At 40.7% G+C, this 20,300-nt stretch overlaps 2 protein-coding genes across 9 annotated transcripts in view; one reads left to right on the top strand and one right to left on the bottom strand.

Annotated features, from left to right (window-relative positions):
• Positions 1-20,300, top strand: part of Roc2 (Regulator of cullins 2) — a 144,483-nt gene that overhangs the window by 35,364 nt on the left and 88,819 nt on the right. The window lies entirely within an intron of this gene.
• Positions 1-20,300, bottom strand: part of LOC109035808 (Trehalose transporter 1-1) — a 134,359-nt gene that overhangs the window by 30,167 nt on the left and 83,892 nt on the right. The gene's annotated exons all lie outside the window — the stretch shown is intronic.

The following is a 20,300-nucleotide window of genomic DNA, read 5'->3' as shown; positions in this document are numbered from 1 at the left end:
TTATTCGCCGTTGTTACAAAGAATGACAAAATCTAATAATTTGGTTCGAAATTTCCGAGGTTTTTTTTTTTATACATATCAGAATGCCTCATAACTCTTTTACTCGTACTCCAGGCGGTGGTAGCAAGAGCTCAATTCCGAGTTTTTCGTCATGAATGTCTCTTTTGCTGTTGGTTATGTCACGAATAAAGCCAGGGGTGAATGGGAGGGATGCCATAACAACTTTTTCTCCATCTTTACGTCTGAAATGGGCAATTTTATCGCTCATTTTGAAGTAAGTGGAGGAGGGAGATTTCAGTTTCATGAGGCCCTCATGACCCTAATTCACTAGCTAGAAGACCTATTTTCAGGATAATTACTCCCTTCACGTCTATTTAACCGCGGCGCTGATTCAGGAACAGCTTTCAAAGCACAAGCCGCCACCAATGAAGGAAGGCTCCGCGGAGTTGAGTCGCGGCACCAAAAGCGGCGGTGTTCTTGAGATGGTGCCGCATGCAAATGAGGAGCACCCTGCCCCCCTCCTGCCCCCTGGGGGGGGGGGTCCCTGCCGCGGCATCCCTTCCACGTGACGTCACGTACCGGGACGACGACCCTCGACAACTCGACTTGCGGAGTTCCTCGCCCGCCCTTGGGTCCAGGGCCCGGTGCATCGAGACCCTGTCCAAGACTAAAGCTTCGAACAGGCTCTTGGTATTCGGGAATTGTGCTGCGCCGCACACTGGATCGAGTTAATTAGAGGGGTCGGACATAAACATTTTGACTAAAACTGCAAATTTTGATGTTTATTTCGTCGAATTTTAAATTTCAAGGGGTGCTACAGAAAAAAATGTTACGAAAAAACCGATGGAACCACTTTTAGAACCTCAAAATTGTGTATAATACGTAGTTATAAGCGTTTAAAGATCCCAAATTTTGTACGACCTCTCTGCTTGACTTGAGCCACTGTGCGCCGGCAGCCGAGTGCGTTGACGCAACCAAACATCTGATTTCTTGTGCTATGGGGCCCGTACACAAGGTATGAAGTGAAACACAACGCTACGTATTTTCTCTTCAAGATCCCAAGGAATACAAATCACACAATTTTTAAACTTTCATTGAAGTTAAGCGAACACAAATTAATCAATCTACCCTTGCTTTCACTAATTTAACACATTTTTACTAGCATTGAACATATTTAAGGCATTTTATCCCAATCTGACTTTAATCCGCAAATTGATCGATAAATTTCGCAACGATCAGCGGCGGCGTGATTCACCTGTCAACGCGTTCCCGGTTGCATTTCAATTAATCATTTCAATCATTCTGTCGGTAGCTTCCCGATCCAGGTCTGTTTTCTTAACCTCCGAACTTGGTTGCCATGCGCACAAATATCCCCCCGGTTCTGCGCACGACTTTGCATAGAATAAAATCTTCCATTTCAAAAGATCGACAACTCGGTTGCGAATGCGGTCCTGAAATCCCGATTCCGTCCTGTTCCGGTATATTGTTACACGTCGATTTTTGTTTATTCTCATAATGAGACGCTCGATTTCCGGCTCTGCTTTCATGTTCGTACTATCCGCGATTTCAGGGCTCAGGCGGATACTACGTAACGTGATGAGGGCACAATTGAACTATTTCTGCCAAACGGAACTACGTGCATCAAGACATGAACCCTGAGACCCATAAGAATATATGCATAACAAGGCTTACGTCATAATGCACTTAATTCCGTTTGGCAAAAATACGTCCAAATTGTTTTGAGCCATCAGAACTGACCCGCCTTTTAAGAATAGCGGTGACTGGGTCAAAATTTTAACACTTCTCATTACTAATAGTATCACGCAGACTTTCAATTGTTTATCCCCGGAGGTAACATTGGAGGAAAATTTCTATACCCGAGTTTTTTTCGGGCTCAATAATGTATGAGAAGTCCAAGCATGGGAAGTGTAGGTATATGAAAATTTACAAAAGTTTTAAGTGACCGAGTTTGTCGAGAAAATTATGGTTTACAGGAAAAGTGTTGCGTGAAAAACCTTGTTTTTTATCCTAATCTTCTCAAAATTTGATGAACTCTGGTACACTCATTTTGCACTTCAAATGTGTTTAAGTTTGTCTCTTTTATAATTTCTATTTCATTGTTCAAATTTAATGGATTTTTTGAGCAAAGCATCCTAAAAATGGAAAAAATTGTAAAGTTTCATCGTTTTTTATCAAGAATGACTGTACCAAATTCCATAGAATTCCCAGTAGGTCAGGTCAAAACCTTGGCTTTCTCTGGCATGGAATGACCCGAAGCTCTCCGTAAACCTTCAGACTAACGCGTTGGAGAAATAGAAAGCTCCAGCTTTGTTTTTATTAGGGGTGCGTTCGCGGCGGGGCCATAAAACTAAGAATAGCTCCCTCCGTCGGTGCGTCAATTTTTTGGATGATGGGGCTTAACTCTTAAGCACTCGGTGCCGAATGTTTTGAATCTTCGTTTTCCGAGCGTCATATTTCACTGCGCTTTTGACTCAGTTTTCACGCTCGTTCTACGTCATTTCAAAGGTTTCTCTCGGTCGTTTGCAGTGCGACTGTATGAATGTATCGACCGTGGTTGAGGGTTGACTGAACCTATTTTTGGATTTCGCTATCCTCTCTTGAGGGCTCATTTAATTCTCAAGTTTCTTTTCAGCGGAAGGGGTTTTTTTAAGTCCCGCAGGATTACTGAAGATAATTACATCAAATCCAAGTGATGTCCTGTTTTAGCGTGCTAATTCAGGACTCTGCAGGAACTCTCAGTTTAACTGTCAGTATAACTTTAACTCATTTCTTCAAACATGATTTTGAACTTGTTTTCGTCTAAAGTAGAATCTTGTTCTTCGATTTTAACAAATAAATAATCAAGTTTAAAAAAAATTTAAAAATTGAGCCCGAAAATACTTGAAAAAGTCACCAAAAAGGGCAAATGACTTGATCTTAGTGAAAAATAGCGTTTACGGAAATTGTGATTTTTGCGTGTCGCATCAGCAATGTTTTACACGGATCTAAATGTTTCTTTAAAATGTTGAAACAATCTCATTCCGCACAATAAATCAGAATTGGAGCCGGATCAGAAAATTTCTAAGTATTTTTTATCATGCTGTGTTGTCTCAAAAGTCAGGGAATTTTCTCAAAAAGATATCAGAGGAAACCTTAAAGATCGCGGGAATTTCGATTTTGGACTTCTGTGACCATCATGTCAATCAATCTCAACACACGAAGAAATTCATAAGAGTCCTTTGACCCTTCCATGGGCAAGAGCTTGTGTTAACAACGACGCAAAAGAGGAGCAGCTGGCGCGGTCGTCCAAAGCCATAAAATAGTGGCTCGCTAATTGGGAGCTTCACTCTTTGACAGAGGTAAGCCATGAGCTCCGTGTCGATGCCATTAATATTCAATCTGCGACTCCCGACTGAGTCTCCAATCATCAGTTTCTTCGTATTGTACCACGGTTCGACCGCCTCCTCAATAACTTACCGCGTTAACGCATGTCGCCACGTGTTCGCATCGATACCGTATCGATTTTCCGAGACGGGTGACAGATCATTAACGGTAGCGAACGATCCCTAGGAGTCCGCGGTGTCCATAAATTAAGGGTTGAAACAAAGATGCGCAGGAACTTTTGATTGGTTGATGTTCACTTCCTAGAATGCCTTTATAGGAAGAGAGTGGCCATTTGTATCTTTTTAGTACGGAAGAGCATCCTGCTCTCTGATTGGCCTACACGTTTTTGCGTCATTCCATGTAGCGCTTTCGGTCGTAAGTAAACAAACGCCCCCATTGGTCGACAGGCCTCATAAAATGCGTGCCAATGCTCTAACGAGGAATTACTCTGGATGCGCTGATTATCAATCCTCTATTCTGCCGTGCTAAGGAAAAACGGCGGATGAAACTTCAGGCGTTGCCAAATTTCCTTACATAAAACGCGAATTTCCTGGGAAATTTATGAACCCAACTTTTCAGATAATTTAGTTCACAATTTTACCTGAAGATTCTAAAAATTTAAAGGCAAAATATTCATAGCTTTCCTCGAAAATGAACATTTTATCGAAAGAAATTTGGCAACTCTCGAATGTTCTTACGGCGTTCTTCCTTAGCACGGCAGTGTTCATGGATAAATTCGAAAGACCCACCACTACCGAGCAGTGGCGTGGCGTGAATTGCGATGTATAGATTGTTACGCCATTGAAACCTATGGTAAAGAATCGATTATTAAGGTGTTCGCTGCGAACACCCTGTCTATCGATCCTTTTCCACAGGTTTAAATGGCATAACAATCGATATATCGCAAAACACGCCACACCCCTACTACCGAGCTTATGTGCGAAAAACTCTTTTGCTTATTTTCGCGAGTCCGCCGGTAACAATTTTACTATTTCCGGGGTCGTTGCGCAGGTGTTTGCGATTTTTTTACGAGCTTGTTCTGTGCCTTGTTTCGGGCCTGTTGTACGCGGTCTACGGAGTGACCCTGGCGAGGTCACGTGCTCATTGGCTGACGGCACGCGCAAAAATTTGCCAAAAACCCATCCGGAGTTTTGCATACCGTCATCGTGAATTCGGACCTGACGTTCCTCGTCACAAGTTCTGCCGTAATGCGTCACGACCCATGAGTATTTTGTGCCATGGTTCATCCCAAGGCCCTTTAGTTTATGTCTTCGACGAGTTGGAAAGTGTTTTTCTTGCTATCTTCACATTAGTAGTACATTTTGGTGGGTATAAAATGTTGGTTGGCAATAATTCGCATAAATATTCCCAGGAAATGAGTGAGAAGTAATGGGTTTTAACGATTTGCCATTTTCCCTTTCCTAGGATTTTTGTCTCGTCGAAGGAATCCCATAAATTAATGACGATTATTATACACTGAAAAAAAAAAAACACATTGGATCCAGAGTCCAGACTCTTGAAAACATCGACAAGAAAAAATACTCTTGATTCAATCAGATTTAAGCTTTAATCAAGAACCAAGCTTCTTAATTTGAGCGGATTTCCTTTTGATTTAAGCTTAAATCTGATTGAATCAAGAGTCCATTTTCTTGTTTATGTTTTCAAGACTCTGGACTCTAGATCCAATGTGTTTTTTTTTCCAGTGTACCTCAGTCCTAGCGAAGGACCGATCTCTGATATTTCCTTGATCGGTTGGACAGCTTGGTGCTTCTTATATTTGGACCGCATTTTGCAATATTAGCAACTATCATCCTGGCTCATTTTGAAAATAACGCAAGTCCTCGTAGATTTCTTTTGGAGTTAGGTGATTTTATGAATGCGCTAGAAACAGTAGTTTCTTGTTGCATAATGTAGTCCAATTTTGTCTTAGATCGTAACTCTGGTGCTAATCAATGTCTGTCGAGGCGCGATTCAATTGAGCCAATCAAAGGCGTAGGAGCCTCTAAGAGAAGTGGCGTGGCGGTGCAACTTTCAAATGCAGTGTGACATCAAACATCGATAGGAGCCTCTCCCGCCTACACTGCGGGTGATTTCACGCCAAAGTGGAAGCGTTGATGCTAATGGCCCAATGGCCCGTTTAGTGGCGATCTTTATGCGCTCGCACTCCCTGTGCTACATTGATGCCGCCTCCTCTTATCATTCAGAAACGTAGTTCGGAATTCGTCCACACTGAGAAAATTGAATTTATTACAACGAATACACATTTTTTGTGGACTTTTTCTTGTGCTGAGAAAGCAATTCGTTGTGTCAAGGAAACGACCTTTCTGGGCCGAGTAAAATTCAGTTGTGACAACGAAATTTTCCTTCGCAGAACAAAATGAACTTTGTTTCTGATTGTTGCAACTAGAAAAATCATCGTGACATGTGAACTTTCGTCGCGATTAGGAAACTTGGCATTCATTGTTGTTTTTCAATTAAATTTGATTGAATTTTGTATGTTTAAACCTAGAATTCCATCCTTTGTATTAACACTGGCACAATTTTAATAATTTTTCCTGTTATGAAGGAAACTATTGCACTTTTTAGGGTATTTAACGCATTATCAGTCGCAGTTTTGTATTACAAATGCATAGCAACCATCACAACAAGTGGAGCGGATAATAATTTTTAGCGCATTTTTTCCGTGTTTTTTTTTGTGTGTTTTTTTCATTAGTGTCAAAGTTTTGTGTGATTGTATTATGTAACAAGACGGCTAAGATCGATTTTCGTCTTGCAGTGCGCCATTTTTATACAAATATTGTTTTTGCGACTAAAGTCCCCACTATATAATTATTTTTTTTAAATCTTTGATCAAATGTTTATCTTCTTCGTATCTTAATTGTTCGGTGAGATTTAGATAGAAAATAAACTTGTCTACAATGGAGCGATTGGTGTCTACCTCGTGATGCTGGGAAATCTAAATCACAAATTTTACAGCCTAAATCTAAAGAAATTAGCTTTTTTCTGGATTCATCTTCATTCAGAGCTTGGTTCTATATTTTCCCGAAATCTGACTCTCCCACTTTACGCCAAGATTTTCCATCTACATTCACCACGTTTAAGACCCTAAACTTATTTTCTCCAGCGCGGAAGTTAACACGTCTCAGCAACGCGGTAATTAAGTCTAACCTATGACGTCAACCAGATGAAAAATCACATCACCCTAAATTAATTTTGAATGAATTTATTTCAGAGCAAAAAAAATTCGACACACGTACCAATCCCACGTGTTTTTTTTAACGTCAACCACTTGAAATGTTTACGTCAAAAATTTACATCCTCCCACAAAGAAGAACAAAAAAATTCCAAAATTTTTTTCCAAAAAGTGCAGCATCTGATTTGCGAACTGCAGTCATCACCACGTGTCTATCTGATTCCGCCCTCTTTCCTCACAATGGCGCTGTTATCTTCGTTCGTAACACCGGATTATTAATTTGCGTAAACGGAGCGATTAAACGAATTTAACATTTTACAACTGGAGCTAAGGCCTTTCTACACCGAACAAGGCGGTAGTCATTAATATGCGTCGATGAGTCACGAATTACATCAAGACTCACCGGTGAGCTGCGGTGACCTCCGATGTGCGAGCTAAGCCTAAGTATTAATTTAGTCGTGTAGGGTGTGAGGGGCTTTTACGTGGTCTCCATTCTAACTACGCTCTAGTCTGTACGTAGGTATCATGTCCGTACTTTTACGATTAAAAATACGTTAAAGCCCTTACCCTCTGAAAAGTATCTGAAATAAGATAATATAGAAATCCCTAAATTTGAATCAAATGATCGCTTGGACTCACAGGCGTCACAGTTTGATTTATGTATCAAATGGACGTATTTCTGTCAAACGGAACTATGTGCATTACGACGTGAGCCCTGTTATGCATATATTCATATGGGTCTCAGGCTCATGTCTTAATGCACATAGTTCCGTTTGGCAGAAATACGTCCAAATAAGAGCAGTGAAGAGGCGTGAATGATCGATCGATGTTTCTCCATTCGGAGCTATGGTAAAGAATCGATCATTAAAGTGTTCGCTGCGGACACCCTATTTATCGATCCTTTTCCATAAATTGAAATGGTTGATCAATCTATAAATCATTTTTTCATCGAAAAAGTTATTGCGGATGCCAAAACTGTACAGTCTCGTCGTAATGCCGTCGAATTATCCGCAATAGTCCCTGCGGGTGATTCTCCAATTCCTTTTATCAATACTTTCGTACGTCGTTAATCGCTTTTAATGTCATTAATATTTTTTTATTTGATGACGTTAATTACCAATTTTACATTATTCAGAGCAATGTACAAACAGAAAGTAGAGGGCATTTTTTAGAGAAGTTTATATCCGAAAGAACTTTCACTATCATGGAAGATTAAGCAGTGAGTGAAGAGATTCAAGCACTCAGCTGTAGATCTTTGAGAATTCCACCTCGGCTTAATGGACCATCCGCTAAGGAAGTTGTCCTCCAAAATATGATTTTCACCAATAAAAATACAAAGGAATATGAAAAAAAGTTCTAAAATCTTGCAAAGGCACGACAACACCGCTCATATTACCGCGGCCTGCAAAGAAAAAGTCTGAAATAATATCATTTTACTTTCCATCTCTGACCTTTTACGATGAAAATCCGTCTCACGAAGGGGTAGTTTTCAAGTAAGAAGTAAGTTTTATCCGCCGCATTTCGCGAGATCATACTCCTCCCCAGGTCTAAGATCCAACCTTGAACTCAACCCAGTCCACCCCAAGAGGAGTGTTTTTGATCCTCGAGCGTAATTTAATTACCGAATTTCCACGGAGCAGAAAAGCATCTCAAGTTTATTCTCGAGCGAGTGCGTTGAGGGTTGTGCTCTTTGTTATCGTCTTGGAACAGCTCGCCGCACAGTTGAAGAAGTCAACAGGAGAATCAGACAAATGTTGGATAATTTGAAGGCTTATATCTTCGAAAATACGAAGAACAGAGAAGATTAAAAGTGGCCCTCTTCGTTTTTTTATGGAATGTCCTCCCTGATTCCCCGTTTCGAGTTCGAATTTTGACGAAATAATTATCAAAATATACAATTTTAGCTAAAAAAAAAAAAAAATTGTCGACCTCTCTCAATATTTCGTTTCACTGTGCGCCGGTCGAGGATGGGGTGGATTGCTCCCAGCTCCGTTTTTTTGTTTCATCGAGAGATCAATATTCTGCCTATAAATCATCTGTGCTCGCACAAATAAAGGTCACTAAGCTTTGCTGATTCTTCGCTCTGAGGAGAATGCCAGATAATGTTACATTCGTATTTCACCCTTACCCCGCACGACTTATTGCTGTATCGTGTGGTGCGGGTAGACATCTTCCAGGCGCTGTTGGATATCGATTTTGATACCAGAAAAGCGTGAACTTCGGATCGCGACGTCGCTAAATTCCTCCCGTTTTTTTCTCTTTCTTGTGCGTTATTGGGTCTTACAGAATCTCTCCGAAGAAAACACCAATTTTAATGAAGAATCGAAAAGTTCCTTTGAATTTCAAGTCGATTCAACCACGTTTTTGTATCTTTGTCAACCGAAATTCTTTCAAAGTCAATATCCATTTACCTAACTTGAACGTATATTTTAATGTCTGTACTGGAAGAAATGAATAATATGTATTGAAATTGAACCAAGTACATGTTTTCATAATATATATAGCAGAACGTCGCGGGCAAAGAGTCGAATGTAAAAAAAAATCCTCTTTGAATGATCTAAAAGCCATCGAAGTTTAAAACTTAATCATTGACATAAACCGTGAGTTACGCACAAGTTTGTCAAGAGCTTGATTTATGTACGCAGTAGAATTTTTTGTTTAACGTTTCAAATGGAAAATCCTCGCGTGTTTTCTTACAGTGAAGCAAATATTCTTGCAAAAGTCCTCATGTATTGAGCGTTAATAGCTCAATCAATCAAATATGAATTTCAACCACGTGACGATAGCCATGCTTTGATACTAATGCAACAGGTTGATGGAGCATACATCACGTACGCTCATACTACACTACATCAGGCGCGAGCAGATCCTAGTACCACGTACTTCTGTACAATTGTGTTGGTTTGTTTTTTGAGGAAACTAATTGCATAAACGTCATGTCTCTCACGGGGAGGGAGTTTTTCACAAGAGACTGATAAAGAAAAAAAATTATGAATTTCTAAGTAGCATTTAAAAATATTCTCAGTTGCGCCATCTCAAATTAAAATCAAGAGCTCTGTAATGAACTTCACACAAGTTTTTGTTACAAGGCGTGAATGACAATGGAAGTTGCAAGAGGAATAAAGGCTCTTAACGACGAAAAAATTCAATATGCGTAATTTAGTGAGAAAACCAATAAAAAACATACTCATAATTCTTAAAAAAACCCTTGAAAACACATAGAATCATCTCCTTTTTTCAGAAGTCTTACAATTAGAAAGCAAAGGATGGAAGGGTGTTTCATTGAGTAAGAGAAGCTCAATAGATCGTATTCTATAGTGGCTCGATGTATTGTTTGGTTCCAAACATAAGAATATAACCTCAGACAAAAATTTTAAGATTTAAGTTGGAAGAGCTGAGAACGAAAAAACTCCTAATAATATTACCTTTTGTTGCCATTTTGCAGTACTCATAAGAATAAAAAATGTATCACAAAAACCCCGCTCTCTCAGATTACTCAGTTGAATTTCAAAGCTGTGTTTACATGTTGAACCAATCGATATCGACAAAATCGCCCCTGTCAATTGTATCGAATACGATCCATAAAGAATGAAAATAGTTTACGGAGAAAAAGTTAAAAAACACAGAATTTTATCGGAAAAATTTCTTGCGGGCATACTTGTTAAATTCCGTCGTTGATTCATGATTTTTCGGTCCCTGCTCGAACACAGAAAAAATTCCAGGAAAAAAACGGGTGAACCATAAAAACCTTAGGGATGCATACCTGACCATGGTTAACATTGGGCTTCTCCCCGTCCTCTTTCGGGGGACGTTGATGTGGTTGTGGGTGTCGGCCCGCATGAGCATCTTCACCATCTTGGACGCTTTTTTTTCGCTCGGCCCTCTCGAAAAAAGTCTGTCACACACGCGGGGTTTCACGAGTTTTCGCGGTTTTTTTTAGGGAGTGTTCGCGGTTCGGTTCGTTGTCCCGATGCACTTTTGGGAAGTGACGCGCACGGACTGCGGCGGCGGTTTTATACGACGCCCCGTCGACGCTGACGGCCGGATCGTGACGTCATATCATGACGCCGGTCCTCGGTGGATTTCCGGTGCCACCCGGCAACGCTGCGATTTTCGCATCCCGCGTCCTACGCCCCCGCGGTCTGGCTTAGCGTTTTCTCCGCTTCATCGCGGAGTCGGGGGTGAAGTCTATCGTTTGTACGCACTTTCACTTTTCGGGTTTCAGTTTTCGAGATGTTTACACTTTTCGCAGTCGTGTTTCGAGTTTTATTTCGGAGTCTGCACAAGAAAAACTACACTGGAAAAAAAAAACACATTGGATCTAGAGTCCAGACTCTTGAAAACATTGACAAGAAAAAATACTCTTGATTCAATCGGATTTTTGCTTAAATTCAAAAGAAATCCGCTCAAATTAAGAGGCTTGGTTTTTTATTTAAGCAAAAATCCGTTTAAATCAAGAGTATTTTTTCTTGTCGTTGTTTTTAAGAGTCTGGACTCTAGATCCAATGTGTCCCCCCCCCCAGTGTTGCCAAATTTAAGTAGGCAATTTAATTTTTTACGAGAGAACGTTTGTGCGGATTCGTTTGAAAATTTCAAGGAATTTACTTCGTACTATGGAGAAACCTCACTGAAATTTGATTTAAAATCCGCACAACAGCTTTCATGTAAAATATTAAATTGCCCGGTTAAATTTGGCAATAGCTTATGTGGTTTAGTTCCTTTCTGTTTAACGCGGTCCAATTACCAAAATAGAGGTGTTTCAAATGGACCGTGATAAGCAGAAAGGAACCAAGCCACATCAGTTATCGCCTAATTTAATTGCACAATTTAATTTTTTACGTGAAATCGGTTGTGTGGATTGTTGTATAAAATTTCAGTGATTTTCCAGCATAGCACAAATCAAATTCCCTGCAATTTCCAAAGGAATCCGCACAATTAAATTGCTCGGTTAAATTTGGCAACAGCTGATGTGGCTTGGTTCCTTTCTGCTGAATGCGGTCCATATAGTCTCCTAGTTAGTGGTAGCCATAAGCTTGGCATTCGGTATTCTCGCCGCTGACTGGAAAATTATTACCTAATGGTGTAAAGTGCCAGTATCACTGGTTATGGCAACTATTAATTGAGAGCTCAGAAACCACTATTTTGGTAAGCATAGTTTCTTATAAGTGTGGCCATTGAGATATGAGCAAGAGATCAAACTCCAGAAAATACGGGAAAATTTTCCGTCTTAACAATAACTATACGCACGTCCGGTTAATATAACTAGATTTTTTGCTCGAAAAATTAGAATGTCTGTTGTGACATTGAAAATTATTTTAAAATAATAAAAATCCTGAGAGTCGCAAAAAAGGAAAGAAAGAAATAAAAAAGAATAACCCGTCTATGAACGCATCGGATGTAGAAGTGTAAGAGCGTTTACCCCTGGATTTATGGTGTGGTCTTTTCTGTTTCCCTATTTTGCTTTTCTTTTTTCAAAAGAAAAGTATATCTATTAAAATCTATCAATATTCCTAAAATATTGTGAAAGAAATAGCTATTATAATTAATAACGTTCAATATTTGTCTTAGGAAAATTGTGTCCAGGCATCTTCACCATCCGGATGTTTCACGCAATGTAAAGTTGCGCCTTTTTCCTGTTTTTAAAAGCCGATTGCGTGTGCATTACATTGACTTTTTACACTAGCCACGGTTCCGAGAAATTCGAGCGTCAAATCCCCGATTTGCCATCGGTATTCCCATCTTTAAACGCCCAGCCCGTCGCATTCAAGGACGAAGCACGTGATACAACTAAACGTACTCCTAGGATGCGCGTGCGGTATGCATTTATTTGAAGGCGTTTTATGCCCCGACTCACGCTTCGCTCTCCGCGCGCTCCACGCGGCGATGAATGGACGATGGTCACGTTCGAAAGGGAACGAGTCAGTAAAACAATTTCCTCTTCGATCTTGGCGTTTAGTAATCTGGCCCTGGGTTTTACCGAGCAAAACTCGCTCTGAATTAAGAAAGTGAGAAGGATATCGAGCAAAAAGAAAAAAATCATCGTCAAAGATAGGCGGTTCCTCTTATCGCGGGACGACTTTGCAGCTCGCCAATTCGCCAATGTGCATCGAACTTGAAAGGGATCGATCCGCTGTTATCAACGGCGGTTTCCTTCAATGCGTGCCCGTTGGAAGCCATCAATCTAAGAGCGGAACCCTTCGTCAAGTCGCTTCACCTCGAATCCGAGCTCGGATATAACCTCTGTCCTCACCTTAACCCTCATCGATTCGGCCTCGGTTTTTTCTCGCAATAATGCTGGTCTTGAAGATTTTCCGGGAAAATAATAAGCTCAAGTCCCTTCGTGCACTGGAAAAAAACACATTGGATCTAGAGTCCAGACTCTTGAAAACATTGACAAGAAAAAGGACTCTTGATTCAATCAGATTTAATCTTAAGTCAAGAGGAAATCCGCTCAAATTAAGAGGCTTGGTTCTTGATTTAAGCTTAAATCTGATTGAATCAAGATTATTTTTTCTTGTCGATGTTTTTAAGAGTCTGGACTCTAGATACAATGTGATTTTTTCCAGTGTAAGGAAAGCTAATGTATCGTCACATTCCGGCCAAAGCATAACAAGCGCAATGCTACGTTTAATTTTTTTTTTTTTTTTTTTTTTTTTTTTTTAACATAGAAATTGTCGGTTGAATCTGTTCGAAAATTTCACTGAATTTTATTGGCAGCACAGAGTAAGTTGAATGAAATTTTCCGACAGCTTCCTTCAACGATTTCTCTGTGAGAAAAATCAAATGGCGGCGGAAATTTTTAAACGTCGCATGGCGCCTGTGATACTTTGGCCGGAGGGTGACGATATCTCAGGGCCGCATGTCATAAACGGTCACCAAAAGCGCTGACTTTGTAATGATTTTCGTATAATCTTAGATCATCTCTTAACGCAATTTACTTGTATTATCGAAGAGAGCACAGTAACGACCGTATTATTAAAATCAACTTTCCTCCAAAATTTGACTAATCTAATCTAATCTGAAGGAACCGACCGATTTAGCCAAAACAGCAAAATTCGTCGTACTCATATAAACGCGAGTTACAAAAAAGCAGAAAGTGTGCCAAAATTGATGTCATTTACAGCAAAACAGCAGTAAGTCCGCATTATTTCGCGAAAGAACAGTATATTTCGCTGTCTCGTACTTTCCATGCTTTTCCGGCAAGCTCTAACCGTGTCTTCGTAATACTAAGTTCATTAGTTTAAAACCTATTCTTGGGAAGGAGAAGTTGTGGGAGTGTAAAGATTGTGGTCCATAACTGCATTGATTTATGTTTTGTTTTGTCTTCCTCTGAGCTAGAGAACTGACCTAAAAAGCTCAGCTTCCTTTAAAAAGCTCAGCTGCTCACGGTTGACGGAGCTAGCCAGCGAAAGTTGGAAAGTTTTCCTCGAACAATCTCAACAAAAGCTCGCGTAATTTACGACTTTGAGGAAGTTCTTTCACTCCGCAATTCTCTTATCTGTGGTGTACCCAGATAACTCCAACGAATAGACGGAGCGGCTCGCAAAGTGTCAAATTAATAAAGGCTGGATTAAAATTCTCCCACAATCAGAAAGAACTTACTTTTGCTTGCCTATTCTGAGACAAAAGTGATCTGAGCATTGAAAGGTCAGCTACCCAGCCACCATGCGATTCAAATGCCGGACACGTAAGATATAGTAAAGATAAAGGAAGGACTACCATACAAATTGAAGTTAAAAATTTGCAGCACTCAGCAATATTATTGTTGGTTTATTTAATTATTTTTTTAAAATTAGCGTACTTTTTATGGCAAAGTTAAACTATTTTTTTGTCTTCGTCATTGGTAGTTATATGAAACTACACGTGCATTTAAGCCTGAAGTAAGTAACTCCCCACATTTTCTTTGGACTTTTTTATAGTCACTAAAGCGGCGAAGAGGAAATTTTAGGCTGTATTTAATGGTGCTGGTTTTTTAAAATTATTCTGCAGACACTTCTGACTCATTTTGAATCATGCTAAAATACGCTCTCGGTGTAAAAATTAAAGTGAAAAACTAAATTTATTAGTATATGTTGTTCTTTAGCTGTGTGCTCTGTTTCAAATTAGGTGATCAATTCAGTAAGTGTGGCAGTTCTACTTGAAAAATGCAGTTTCACAATTATTCATATCAAAAGCGGTGAGGTGCGGGCTGTAATTACGAATCAAACCCTGAACCTAATCAAACTTTCAACTTAGGGTTGAAACAATATGTCCAAAAAACGGTGCCGTCCAAACTTATGACTTCTTACCCGATCGAACTACTGTGGAAAAAACCACTTCAAAACCACTCTTTTTCCAACGCGGTGAGGTGCAGGCTGAAATCACTAATCTTTACCTGCGATTTCGTCACACCTGTAGCCACCTCCAGGCTGTTTACGGAACCGCTGTCAAAGATAGTCGCCACGCCATCAGGATTCAACTCATTTTCGATTTTGTGATTGTGGACCCTGTTGTACTGCGGCGTGCGGGGCCGGAAAGGGACATGCAGGGCCACTCGGCTCATGAAAGGGTCGTAGCGGACCCCGCGACCCAAAAGCCGCCGATTTCGGCCCTTCCGCCGCGGGGCAGCCCCGTTCCTCGTCTTTCGAACCCCCGCCCCTTTCGGGGCTTCATCCCCGTTCTTCAAATTCGCGAATTGGACGTTCTGTTTGCTCTCGGCTAGATATTGATTCTTGGCAGCCGCGTGGTCCGGCATTTTCGAACCCTGATTTTCAGGAACCGGTTCGGTCTGCGTGGTCCGGCTCAGGAACCTCTCATTCACGGCGTCTTCGGTGAGCTGCTTCTCGGTTCGCACCACACGCGCCAGAAACTGATTTTCGGGAGAGGGACCTGAAAACCGGTTCGGAAAAGCTCTTTCGTCACTCCTGTCCTCACGACCTGCTTCCGGGAAGGACTCTGTCTTGGCCCGGCTGGAAAACTGCTCGCGATTCTGAAACCGGTTTTTGGCCTCATTTCCACCGTCGTCAGTAACGGACTCGGTTTTGGCCTGGCTGAAAGCTTGGTCGCGATTCTGAAACCGGTTCTTCGCTTCGTTTTCGCCGTCGCGATCGGGGAACAAATCGTTTTTCGTCGTGCGGGTGAATAGCCTGTCACTTTGGTCGTTTCTCGTTTCGCGATCGTTGTTTTTACTCATTTCAAGTTTAGAACCGAACAATTTTTAAGTGTGGAAAGTTGCTTATTATTAATTTTCAAGTGATGCAATTTTTTTCTTTCTCGAATTCGAAACCGATTTTCCACCGTTTGCGTGGGGGGCGCGCGATTGAACTGAGCCCTCGCAACGGGACAGTTGTTGAGGTGAGGCCTTTGGAAAGAAGTTAAGCGAGCGGGGTTGGTGCACATTTGCCGATTCTCCTTCAAAATTCATCTATTCTGCTTACGTTCTCGTCAGTATGAGGGAATATTATCCGTTCAAACGGCAACTTAGGAGGGAGTTGCGTCGAATTTGATTGATATGCCGGAATAATCCCCGTTTGAACCCTTCCCGCGTTGAATGGTTATTTCTCGCCTCAACTTGCTCAGATTTACAAGTCAAGGTTGTTCATGTTTTGAATTGTGATTTCTCTCATAATTTCACTCACCTCCCTGGGGCGGGGTGCTCTAGGGATTCCCTCTCCTCCTCCGCGGGACCCCACGCCTCCGCTAATCAACCCCCTACGCACGGTAGCTAATGGCTATTATATCCTCGCCTTAGTTTTCACCATCATTAATTTTTATTAAGTAAACATTTCGCTGTTCGTCATTTTTTTAACGTATCAAATCATTCGGCCAACCGAAACGCGAAACTAAGATTGATATAATGCAACATTTAATCGGCTGGAAATATTTCGCGAATATTCCCGTTCGTGGCGAATCACGAGATCGTTTTTTTCGTTTTGTGAATACTACTATGCGGCTCGCAGTCATTTTGTCACTGTCATTCAAAACTTTGGGAACGATTGGCTTATTTGTGGATTATTATCCATAAATAGCTGAGAAAATCATGAAATCAGTCCGGTAACCCTAGATATATGCAAAATATGAAGAAAATGCTTTAGGTAGTCAGCATAAATGCGTGATTAATCTAAAGTTAATAAATAGTAGTGATTCTTAGTAGTCTGCTGCACTGTGGTTTAAGAACACCTCACAAATAAAACAATTATATTATTAAAATATTAAAAAGTCACTCAATAGTCAGAGGAAATTTTTGTTCAATTTAACAAAATTTGGGAATTCAACAAAAATTTCCTCGGAAAAGTGAGTGACTTTTCTACATTTTAATAATATTTTATTTTTTGACCGTGCTCTAGTCTGGTAATTTAACCAATTTTTTAAAGTTCCCTCACAAATAGTTTTTAACCCGCAAAATATTTCATCCGCATATTCGATTAAGAGTGTTAAGGATATGTATATTAATGGTATGCTTAATATCAATGTAAACGTAATCATGACCCATCGGTATGATCATAACCTTAAATTTTACCCTCCGCAGAAACGCCGGTTACTAACGCGCGCACACCTTTTCAAACACAAAAAAGCCACGGCTCAAAATCTCTTTAACTGAAACTCAAATGAAAACTATGACGAATTTTAAAGCTAATTTTCGCTTTAGAAATCGTTAAAAACCGTACTTCTCCAAATTTATGTGATCAGAGAGACCTAAAGTCACCTCTCTCAAAAATACCACACCTGCCAGGTATTCGTGCAAAAAAAAATCACTTTTACGCGGTGGTCCTTAGTTTCAGGACTCGGAACACGTGTCGCGGTGACTGTCGAGAACGAACCGGATTGGTGGAAACTCAGGGATCGCGCGCGCGAGGGGACCGGGAAAGCTTCGGGGAGAGGACACCACCTCGTGAGGAGGGATCCTGTACGACTGAAACAGTGAAAATCGTCTAAGCTTCGGGGATCAGAGTCCCGCATCCCCGGCCCATAGAGCGCGGCTCGGCGCACCGTGGCACTGGCGCAACCCCCGCACAATCCAGTAGGTCACTGGCACGGAACTCACCCACCCCGAGTCGCTCTTCACCCCTATTCTCCCGTGCTAAGGAAAAACGCCGTATGAACCTTCAGGCGTTGCCAAATTTCTCCGGATAAAACATGTATTTTGGGGGAATGTTATGCATATTTTTCTCTAACATTTTCAGATATTTTTGATAAAATTGCGAACAGAATCAGCTGAACAATTCGAAGAAAAAAATATTCAAATTCTTTCTAGTATAACTTCAATTTTTATCAAAGGAAATCTGGCAACAGATAAAGGCTCTCTGGCACAGGGTGGCATGAAACGTTAGAAAGAAATGAAAGATTGGAAATATCAGTGAAATATTTCATAAAATTTGAGGCTCTGAAAAAAAAAGCTTCAGGCTAAAATTCACGAGGCTCTGAAATATTTTATATTTTTCAGGGGCGAGAGTATGCAACCCTCACTCAAACACACAAAAATAGGAGAATGTCACAATTTTTACATTTTGCGAACATGAAAAGGAACCGCACTGGAAAAAAAAAAAAAACACATTGGATCTAGAGTCCAGACTCTTGAAAACATTGACAAGAAAAAATACCCTTGATTCAATTGGATTTTTGCTTGAATAAAAACGAAATCCGCCTAAATTAAGAGGCTTGGTTCTTGAGCTCGATTCTGATTGAATCAAGAGTACCTTTTCTTGTCGATGTTTTTAAGAGTCTGAACTCTAGATCCAATGTGTTTTTTTTTTCCAGTGCGGTTTTTTTATATCTTTCATAAATTTTTGAAATTTCATGAAGTATTTCACGTGAAATTTCAAGACTTTATTTTCCATGAAATTTCGCCACCCTGACCCAGTGTGCGATGCTAAGCCGCGACGCCTGAAAGGCTACCACCCGCCTGCCGTTCAATCGATAGGAGGAACAGAGAGAGCGCGCGAGAGAAGCGGGGCTGCACGCTGGGACGGGGACAGCGGCCCTTGCGGACATCCACGCTCTTATTCCGGGGGGCGCATTCCCACGAGTAGACGTTTGTGCGTGGCGCACCCCCCCTCTCTCCCCCTTGCCTCATCCGTCTCACGCGCCCCCTTGCCACGTCCGTCGTCGGGGTGTCTGTGTTATTAGGAAGCTTCATTATTAACACATCCCCCCTTCCCCTCCCTCGGCAACAATAATTAGGGAAATGAGGTCGTCAGGAGCCTAATTGTTCCGACGTTATTAATACTTTCTTCGCCTTGATGGTGGATTTGTCTTGCTTAGGCACTGTTGTTGCTTAGCGTCCTGAATTTCAACCCTTGAAATTTAGGGATCGCTGCTTGGAACGGAGCCTGAGGCGGTGTTAAAACAAGATGATGAGGTTTTGGAAATTCAAGAAAACTCTGGAAAATTTGGTCAATATTACTCGGCTGTAATGAGGCAGGGAAAAGTTAGGAGGCTTTGATGTATACCCTTTAATTTTCTTGTCTTGGGGAAATTAAGCCTTAATCTCACCTTTAGGCGTCAGTAACAAAGCTCTTATGGAAAGCATTTCCCTGCCAAATATCCTTGAAAAATTGGGATTTTCTTTTATCTAAAAATGCTGATACTTCAGAGAAAAGTCGGAAAATTTTAAAATTCAGAGAAAATTCGTATCCTCCAATGTATGAAACATCATTGAATTTCCTCATCGAGTCATGTAAGACTTGACTCTCCCAAAGGATGGTTGATTTAACTAGCTGATCTTTACTAAGTGAATCCTCTTATTAGCTATAGTATTAACTGTGGCGTGGCGATGAATTAAGGGGAGAAGGCTCGAAATTTTTAAGTTCCCTAATAAACCCAAAAAATGAACTTCCTTTGGAAATTGTGCTTGCTGTATACCCGCTTTCCTGAACATCGAACCATTACAATCAATATTTAATTTTATCAATTTAACCATTTCTTCTCCCTACTATTTTTTGAACTTTGATATTTTTTTAAAAAAGATAAAACATAATTCTATGCCATTTTAACCAAAAATATCTTCGATTCTCTGAGAGGATGGAACAGACGTGTAGTGCAGACCACGTCATTACGTCATGTAAAACATATGCCGTTAATCAAGATATCTATGTCTCATATGTTCCGAGGCCTCTCACCTTTAGCATCTGGTTTTTTCCCCGAATCGCATCTAACATTAAAGTTTTTTCACCTTGATCACGTGATTCTCCGATCTAATATATTTTATCACGTCACGTGACTCGTGGTAGCCGCAACGAAAAAACCGCGAAATCTGGGGAAATTAACGGCGTGGTTAACCCTCTGCATTCCGAGCATTTTTCCACCGAAGAAAACGTCAACGCTGATAAGATAAACGGACCTGTAACGTATTTTTTGTTCAGTATTTACAAGTTCGCGAGCTTTTGATTAACTCATCGAAAGCGCGCAAGGTTCTGACGCGGTTAAGAGGATGCTTTTGCGAAGTATTCAAGCAAACAGTGATTTTCTTGCGTCCAAATATTTGCAATTTATTTAGAGCAGCGGTAGAAAGAAATTCTGATAACGAAGATCATGAAGTATCAAGTATCATTCTCGAGATTTTACGTTTTCTCACGCGGGAGTATGCAACGAGAACCTTGACACGCTTTTCATTGAAAGTTTTTATGCGTTGCGCGTTTTCAATCCGTTTTGGTTTTCCTTCAATAACCTTCCCTTCTAAGATTCTCTTTCGTCACTCTGAAAACTGCATGCCGTGTTATCAATCCACATGAATCATCAAAAATCA

The sequence above is a fragment of the Bemisia tabaci genome, chromosome 7 (genome assembly GCF_918797505.1).
Source record: "Bemisia tabaci chromosome 7, PGI_BMITA_v3".
In the NCBI taxonomy this organism is placed as follows: domain Eukaryota; kingdom Metazoa; phylum Arthropoda; class Insecta; order Hemiptera; family Aleyrodidae; genus Bemisia; species Bemisia tabaci.
The sequence above is the reverse complement of the archived record's forward strand: the minus strand, read 5'-3'. Positions and strand labels throughout refer to the sequence as shown.